Below are 8,684 nucleotides of genomic sequence, written 5' to 3'. Positions count from 1 at the left end.
TCAGCTTTCATGGGGGGAAAGAATGCACAGCCTTTTCTCTTTCTTTCTTTTTTCCCTCCAAGCTCTCTATCACCCTCAAAGCTTTTTCCAAGAAATTGGAAAGCGTGACTCCTTTTCAGAGGCCGACTGCCCTGAAGAGCTGTTCGCCTTTTCCTCCGAGCCACCTCCCCACTCCTTGTGCAATGATTAACTTCATTTTGCAAATGTTACATTCTGTTGGCTCCTAAAATACAATCTCTAGTTGGGTATGGAAGAATTGGGTTTTGCTTTTTCACATCTAACATGGCATTTGCAGCTTAGATGGGGTTGCAAGTCTAAACTAAGATTGGTGCCTCGTTTTTGGAATGCATTTGGAATTGCAGGAAGACTTGCCTAGGGATAAGTCCCATCACACACACAGTTGGACTTACTTATGGATAACTATTAATAGGCTTGCACCTACGAGGATGCAAATCACCCACTTGGGAGTGCTCTCCATGGGTTTCAGTGCGACGTACTCCTGAACAAACACACATTGCGCTGGACTGAATGGCTTTAAGAAGTGTAGGATCATTTGGGCACATTTTAAAATGATGGTCCTGCAAATTCAGAACACACGATTATTCCTTGGAAGTTTCTTTTGGTTCTGGTGTAACTGCAACAAGGAACAAAGAGGAATCAGATGAGATGGCTTTTCAGTCTGACAGTGAATGGTCCTGCATTGCAGGGGGTTGGACAAAATGTAGTCCCTTCTAACTCTACAATTCTGTGACTCTATATCACACATCCTTCAGCATCTCAATAAAGGCATTTCTCTTTGGGCTTTGGCATCAAGGTGCAAATGTATTAAAAAAGGTAAAGGGACCCCTGACAGTTAAGTCCAGTCACAAACGACTCTGGGTTGTGGTACTCATCTCGCTTTACTGGCCAAAGGAGCCGGCGTTTGTCCACAGACAGTTTTTCCCGGTCATGTGGCCAGCATGACTAAGCCATTTCTGGCAAAACCAGAGCAGCACACGGAAATGCTGTTTACCTTCCTGCCGGAGTGGTACCTATTTATCTACTTGCACCTTGACATGCTTTCATACTGCTAGGTTGGCAGGAGCTGGGACCAAGCAACGGGAGCTCACCCCGTCGTGGGGATTTGAACCACCCACCTTCTGATCGGCAAGCCCTAGGCTCAATAGTTTAGACTGCAACGCCGCCCGCATCCCTGCAAATGCATTTAGATTAAACCAATTAAACACTTGATGTTTTGGGTTCAAGAGCCCATGATGATTCATCAACTCACTTTGTACTGCCTGGCTCACCCAGGGCACAGCCATCGTGGCTAGTAGCCATCAGTAGCCCAAATCTTTCTGTCATATCAGCAGCTTTAGCAGTAGCAAAAACAGGCAATGAAGTCTTTTCAGTACTCTTCCTCACAATACAATGGTACCTTGGGTTACAGATGCTTCTGGTTACAAGCACTTCAGGTTACAGACTCCGCTAACCCAGAAATAGTACCTCGGGTTAAGAACTTCGCTTCAGGATGAGAAGAGAAATTGTGTGACGGCGGCGGGAGGCCCCATTAGCTAAAGTGGTACCTCAGGTTAAGAACAGTTTCAGGTTAAGAACGAACCTCTGGAACAAATTAAGTTCTTAACCAGAGGTACCACGGTACAGATATTTGGGGGACACCTCTGCCTGCTTACCTCCATGGTGAGAACTGTCCATTTATTCCTACTCTGTCCCCACCCAGTTCCTTAACCTGTTACCAGTCCCTAAAAGGACCTGTCTTCTTACCCCATGACTGCTAATTTTACTTAGGGACCATTGATAAAGGACTGTTAAAAAGTCCTTAGGGCAGAGACCCAGGACACTAATTGGCAGGTGCTAATTGATATTCATAGGTGCCATAACGATGCATTGTGTTTTAAAAGCGTTGCCCAGTAGCTGATGTGGGGTCCTTGGAGAGAAAGTTGGGATATCAACACAACAGATAAATAATAAATTAATAATAATATTCCCCCCCTGAGTTTATTTGTAAATCCGGGTTAAATGGGCAGGAGATATGAGGGTACGAAAGACACAGGGCTGTACCTTCTGGGTTCCTACATCAATGTTTGGTGTTGTCAACGTTGTTGCACAGCTGCTTCTTCTGAGTAGTCACAGTCTGTCTACCTTGCACAGAGCTTGGACTAAATGAGGCTTGGGGTTACCTCCCAAGCCTACAATTCTAACATAAGCAAAGAGAAGCCTGCATTTCAGCAGTTCAGATCATATCAAACGCTTCTGTAACACTCGGTAAATATGATCTCGTCTTTCCAGGAGCTCCGTAAGAACTTGGCAGGGAGCTCATTTATAACCATTAGGACAAGGCATGGCAATTTCTGGACAAAAACTGAACTGGGAGCCATCTCTGTGTGAGGTTGCCGTTGGAGGGGGGCAGCAGCAGCAGCACAGGGCCCATTTAGTACGGTGCAGCCTCACACCACCGAGCGTGACCGTGCGTGAATGGCAACGGCGGGCTTAAAGCAGGGGATCACTCCAAAAGCAGAACATTGCAAATTAGCACCATTTTTCGGTCAATTTTCCACCACTGAGAGGGCCCTCGCCACCACACAAGGCGTTCAAAACCAGCTAGGCTGGCCTGCTGACTGGTTTGGGTTCCCTTTGAGCAAGGCACTCATTAAACACGGCCTGCTGTGTGGGAAATATCCATGTAATTAAAATAATGGTGGAGCAAATTGGGGGACTGTTGGGGATTGGCCGGCATCAGGGAGGAGGTGGGAGGCAAGAAAGGAGGTCCTCAGAAAGGCAGGCATGGTCCTTCCTGAGCTCATGAGCCTTTTCTCCCTTTTTTAAAAAAACTTTGGCTATTTGAAGACTTTCCAAGTGGGGGGAGGGGAGATGGGCCCTAACTCATCACGCTTCAAATGCAAAAATTTGAGAGTTGGTTACAGTTTGCACAGTGGTTCGAAATGTGGGTTTAAAACGCCAGCGTTCAGATCCTGCCCCAGCCACAGGTCAGCCCTGCGCGTGTTTACTCAGGTGTAAGTTGCATTGGGCTTGAGGGAGCAGCGCACAGCAGCTATTCAGCCTGATGTGATGCATTCTTACTCAGGAACAAGCCCCTTCATTTCAATGGGCTTAATACTCCCAAGTACAATTTAGTTGGCCTCAACCCACTCTACTCCATGAGACACAAATAGCCAAACAATTGTGTCCCTTCCTGGCTTTACACATGCCTCTCCGCCTGACCATTGGCTTTTCCTGACTCCATAAGGTCTGCTCCTGTATCTCTGCATTCATTTATTACTTTATTTGCACTTCCGTCTGGATTTTAATGTGTACAATTTTTATGAGTGGGGAGAGCACACAATTTTGTGCCTAATTCTGTTCTGTTCTGTTTTTATCTAAAATGGTATGCAAGCTTGAGACTTCTCTAATTTTGTGCTTAATTATGTTATGTTTTCACCTAATATCCTACGCAAGCTTAGGTCTTCTCTAATGTTAATTGGTTTAGAGATTATTATTTTTTTACAAATGAATGGATAAATCAAAGGATGTGCATGATACATTTCGAACTTTAAATGTGCTGTAGAAATGCTTGATTTTGTTATATATTTCAGAGTGCTGGCTTGCTTTTTTGTTTTTAATTAAAATTAAATACTGTCCAAGGTGCTGGACTATAACACAAAACTCTATTTAAGCTGTCTAACTTGGAGGGAGTTTTGGGGCCGAGGGAGGGGACTAGAGAGATTATTATTTCTCTGTAACAGAAATGTACACCCTAGGACCTCAGAAGCACCCTCTCCACTATTACTGTTATGCTTATGCATGTTATAAAGTTGTTCTTTGGTGGGTGGTGGGGTTGGGGGGTTCAGTGTTTTGGAATTAGAGATGCTTTGTTTGTTTGTTTGTTTGTTTGTTTTTTAATGTGTTTATACCCTGCCTTTCTCCCAGGCTGGGATTTGAGATGGCTTCCGACATCTAAAAATGTAATTATAAAACAAAAAAGTAATAAAAGCAAACTGGTTAAGAGCAATAGTTGAAACACTTTTAGAACCAGCAGTTAAAATACAGCTCCCCCTGAAGGCAGCCCAATTGTCAGCATTAACTGCACCTTAGTTTTCAAAGGTTCCAGGTGCCGTACTAACCATCCTTTCTACCACGCCCCTCCCCCTGACTGGTTAACTGGGACTAAGCTTGCATTTGACAATAGGTTGTGCTCTGGATTCAGAGGACCAGTTTTCATGCAAGGAACACTAACAATCTGAAGGCTTCTGGTTAGGACAAAGCCCCCCCCCCCCCCGTCTGCAGAATGGACATTCAACAGGTGCAGATTGCCTCTCATCTCATGTAGAGATGCAGTGATGGGGGGACAGTTTCACTGGTTGGATTTCTGCCTGAGAATCAGAGAGAAGAGGAACGCAGCTAGAAGTGGTGGATGTAAAAGCCACCTGGGCATCAGCATCACACCAACATCTGGTTTGATGAACAGATGCCTTCAGAGCTAGGAATTAGATAGATACAACTGCAGCTGCCTGTTGTCCCGCTTCCATGTCCTCTGGGAAAGGATGTCAGCTTAAGCTTGCCAACTTATTTACAGCCTCCTGCTTCTCTGTGCACTCGCAAAGATAATTAGCAACAGATTGTACTGCAGGCCAGGTCAGGATATCTATCTGTCTATCTATCTATATCTATCTATCTATCATTTCCAACCTGGCTTAACATGCTCAGCCCTCTTTCATCATCTGGTCCACCTTGCTGAATTTTAAGGGCATCCAAAGTTGCGTAAAGCAGGTATACTTGTACCAGTGGATTCAAATTGCAAGGGAAGAGATTCCAACTAAATATTAGGAAGAACTATCTGAGCCATTCCGCAGCCTTGCTAGAAAAGCTAACCAATAAACTGAGACTGACACGAGGGACAAATAGAAGAAGGCGCCTTCACCCCAGTACGGCTCCCCTTTATCACATACACAGCCCGACAAGGCAACAACAAGTACCCACCAACAGCATACGAATCAATCTGGCTTACTTGACTCAACAAGACTCCCCCCACCCCACTCACAAATGCAAACAAACCCCATCGCAGCCAAACACAGACAAACAACCATACCCTGGGTCCCCAACCAAGGAAATATAACAAGCGAATAGAAAGAGAACCTATCTAGTGGACGCTGACACGAAACCCCCACAAGTACACAGCAAAAAAATATAAATTTTGCCACCACCACCCCTCTTTTTCCTGACCTTATATTGTACTGAGCACTAAAGTCTGATAGCAAATGTAACAGATCTGTAGAAAAGACTGTAAAACTTGAAAAAGAGACAAGGCATGTACTTTTGTAAATCAATAAAATCTTTAATAAAAATATTTTTTTTAAAAAAAATCAAAGGTTGGGTGGCCATCTGTCAGGGATGCGTTAGCTGTGATTCCTGCATTATAAGGGATTGGGTGGGATGACCCTGGGGAGTCTACAATCCTATGATTTTAAGTGAGTTCTGCCTGATGTTGCCTTTGGAACCATCCCTCCTCCCGTGGCCCCGGTTAGACTCAATTCAGTTTAGAAAAAGGGAGCGCACGACTCTCTTCTTTTCACCCCACCAAATTCCAAAAGTGAGGCAGGAGAGCCTGGGGCTGGTTAATAGAAGACCAGCTTTGCAGCCTCCTGTTTAATTACCCTCCATGGCTCCACCAAGTGGGCTTTGGGTCCTTTGGCTGGGCATCAACATAACAAGGCTTATTGGGTTGCTAATAGAAGATCCCTTTTGAGAAAGCTTTTTTTCTTGGGGGAGGGAAAACCATGGGGACTTTATGGCAAGGAAACAGATCATTAGCTAACAAATTGCTCCTGGAGAGGCAGGAGGTGTCCCTGACAAAGGCAGGCGCTGGCTAAGTCTCACCCTGCTGTCCTTTTCAGCCGGGCACCTCCGCCCACCAACCCAGCACATGTGGTCTCATAGAATCGTAGAGTCAGGAGGCACCCCCAGAGCTCATCTAGGCCCACCTTCCTGCAATGCAAAGGTTCCTTGGCCATGTTCACACATGCGTATCTCCAGGACCACAGAGGGTGGAGAAAACCAGTACAAAATCCCCAGGGCCCCGTCTATTTGGCATCGTTTTATGCCATTCTTAACAATATTTCAAGCACAACGCACACACAATTATGAACGACGGCTTGTAAACTTGTGCCACAAAGTGAGTACAGTGGTACCTCGGGTTACAGATGCTTCAGGTTACAGACGCTTCAGGTTACAAACTCCGCTAACCCAGAAATAGTACCTCGGGTTAAGAACTTTGCTTCAGGATGAGAACAGAAATTGCGGCTGGTGGCGCGGCGGCAGGAGGTCCCATTAGCTAAAATGGTGTTTCAGGTTAAGAACAGTTTCAGGTTAAGAACGGACCTCTGGAACGAATTAAGTTCTTAACACTGTATTTCCAACTGCCTACGGACATCCGCGCCTGCCCTTTGCTTGTATGTGCCAACACAGCCTCGTCTGTGCTTGCACGTTTTCAGAAGCAAACCCTGCATGCATAACAACAAAGCCGTTGTGTTGCATGTACGAGTGTAACGTTTAATGTGTATGTTGCGTTCAGCAGCAGTCTTGTGGGTGCTGCTATTATTGCTAGTTATAGATAGGTAGCCGTGTTGGTCTGCCATAGTCAAAACAAAATAAAAAAATTCCTTCCAGTAGCACCTTAAAGACCAACTAAGTTAGTTCTAGGTATGAGCTTTCGTGTGCATGCACACTTCTTCAGATCAGCTATTATTGCTGTTCGTCATTAGGATGGTAAGACTCTGCACAGGTGCGAATATTGCAAGCAAGGCAGGAGTAGGAAGGGCCTGGACTCAGCGGCAGAGCACCTGTTTGGAGTGCAGAAGGTCCCAGGTTTCATCCACAACAGCATCTCCCTGTAAGCCTTGGAGAGACCCTTGCCTGAAAGCCTGAAGAGCCCATGCTGCTAGTCAGTGTGGGCAACATTGCGCTATATCAGCCAAGAATCTGACTCAGTGTAAGGCAACTTACTCTGTTCCCAGCAAAAGGTGTTGAAACGATTTCTCATTTTACTCTGTACCTAGACCATCCTGGGGTTTTCCGCTAAATGTTAACCCTTTCCCCCCTTTTTATTTTGTGTCTCCCTTCTTATTTTAGGCAAACCCATCTCGGATCAAAGAAATCAGACTTAACAGATTTGATAACAAGGCAGTTTGGGGCACAGACGCACCCACCAGGGTATGCCTTAGATTTGGGGAGGGGGTGCTGCAAGGGGTATTCTATGGGATCCTACCCTAAGCTGCTTCAGCCTGCCCCCCTCCCCAGCCTTCAGTCTTTGCAGGAATTGAGTAGTGGGGGGGGGGACTGAATAACCATCCTCTCCACCCCACTTCACCCCACATTTGCTTTCTAGTTCACAGGCCCTTTATACAATACACCAACTGCCGCCCTCCTACTCTTTACCCAAGACCCTCCAAGATGACGTCTGTGCAAGGAGGGTTGAAACTAAGTGCCCCCCCCCCAGCAGAGTGCCTGGCTATTTGGAAGGGGGGGTCTCAACTCACAACACTGAAAGACTGTGGGGCGGGCCACGATTTTCCACGGTGTAAGATGCTGTCCTTCCTGAGAACACATCAATATTCCCCCATGAAAGGGGCAGACAGGCTACCAGGGCGGGTGGGAGAGAAGGCCCCCCCCATCTGTTTGGAGGAACACAGACAAGTCTCATCTAACTCCCCCCCCCCAAATCTCCCCAGGCACAGGCGACTGAACAAGCAGGGAGACTCTGGGTGGAGATTTTTTTTTGGGGGGGGGGGACTTGCCTTCTTCCTGATCCTCATCCTGTTCCAGGACAGAGAAAAACAGGGTTCCTCCTAAAACTTCAAGGCCCATCTGGACAAGTAGGGTGCAGAGTTTGCTGCCCATTCCCTCCCCCCAAATAAAACCCCCAAAGAGGGTATGAGGCAGAGTGGTCTTGGAGAAACATACCTAGGCTGGGAGGGGAGCTTATACGTAAAATGGAGAAAGCTATCAGTGGCTACGAGCCAAGATGACTATGCTATCCCTCCAGGGATGGAGGTGGTATATGCTTCTGAATTCCAGTTTTGGAAGCCACAGGAAGGGACGGTGCTCTTGTACTCAGACCCTGCTTCCAAGTTTTCCCGCAAGAGCCAGGTTGGCCACTGTGAGACAAGGATGCTGAGCAAGATCCTTGTGGGGGATGTGGCATGACACAGAAGGGCTCTTCTTATAGAATCAAAGTTGGAAGGGACCCTGAGGATCATCTAATGAGGTTTCTATCTAGCTACCGTACTTGTCTGTTCTCATCCCCCACCCCCACTGTTTGGAAGCTTTGGACCAAGTGTATCAGAAGAAGGAACAACCTCCCAGTCAGGCAGACATATGATTTGGGGGCATATCAATGTTGGGGGTTCAGAGTTGTGCCCCCTCACGGTCACAACTCAGGCTACCATGTACTTCAAGTGCTGAGTGTGGAACTGGGAGCCAGGAAGAAAGAACTGGGACACCGGCAGACCTCAGCTCACGCCATAATAAAATGGGTTAAGTCTTTCTAAAGACCACCAGACTTTTGTTTGTTTCAACACATCTCGGGGGCTGAATAAGGAACTGGGAGGCCCTTTAGCCTGGCTTGGAGGGTCCCACTTGCTGACATTGTTCAGCCGGATTGCAGGCAAAGCAATAAAAGGCCCCTTATT

The sequence above is a fragment of the Podarcis erhardii genome (assembly GCF_964252035.2).
Source record: "Podarcis erhardii genome assembly, chromosome: 7".
Lineage (NCBI taxonomy): Eukaryota > Metazoa > Chordata > Lepidosauria > Squamata > Lacertidae > Podarcis > Podarcis erhardii.
This window is presented reverse-complemented; position numbering follows the sequence as displayed.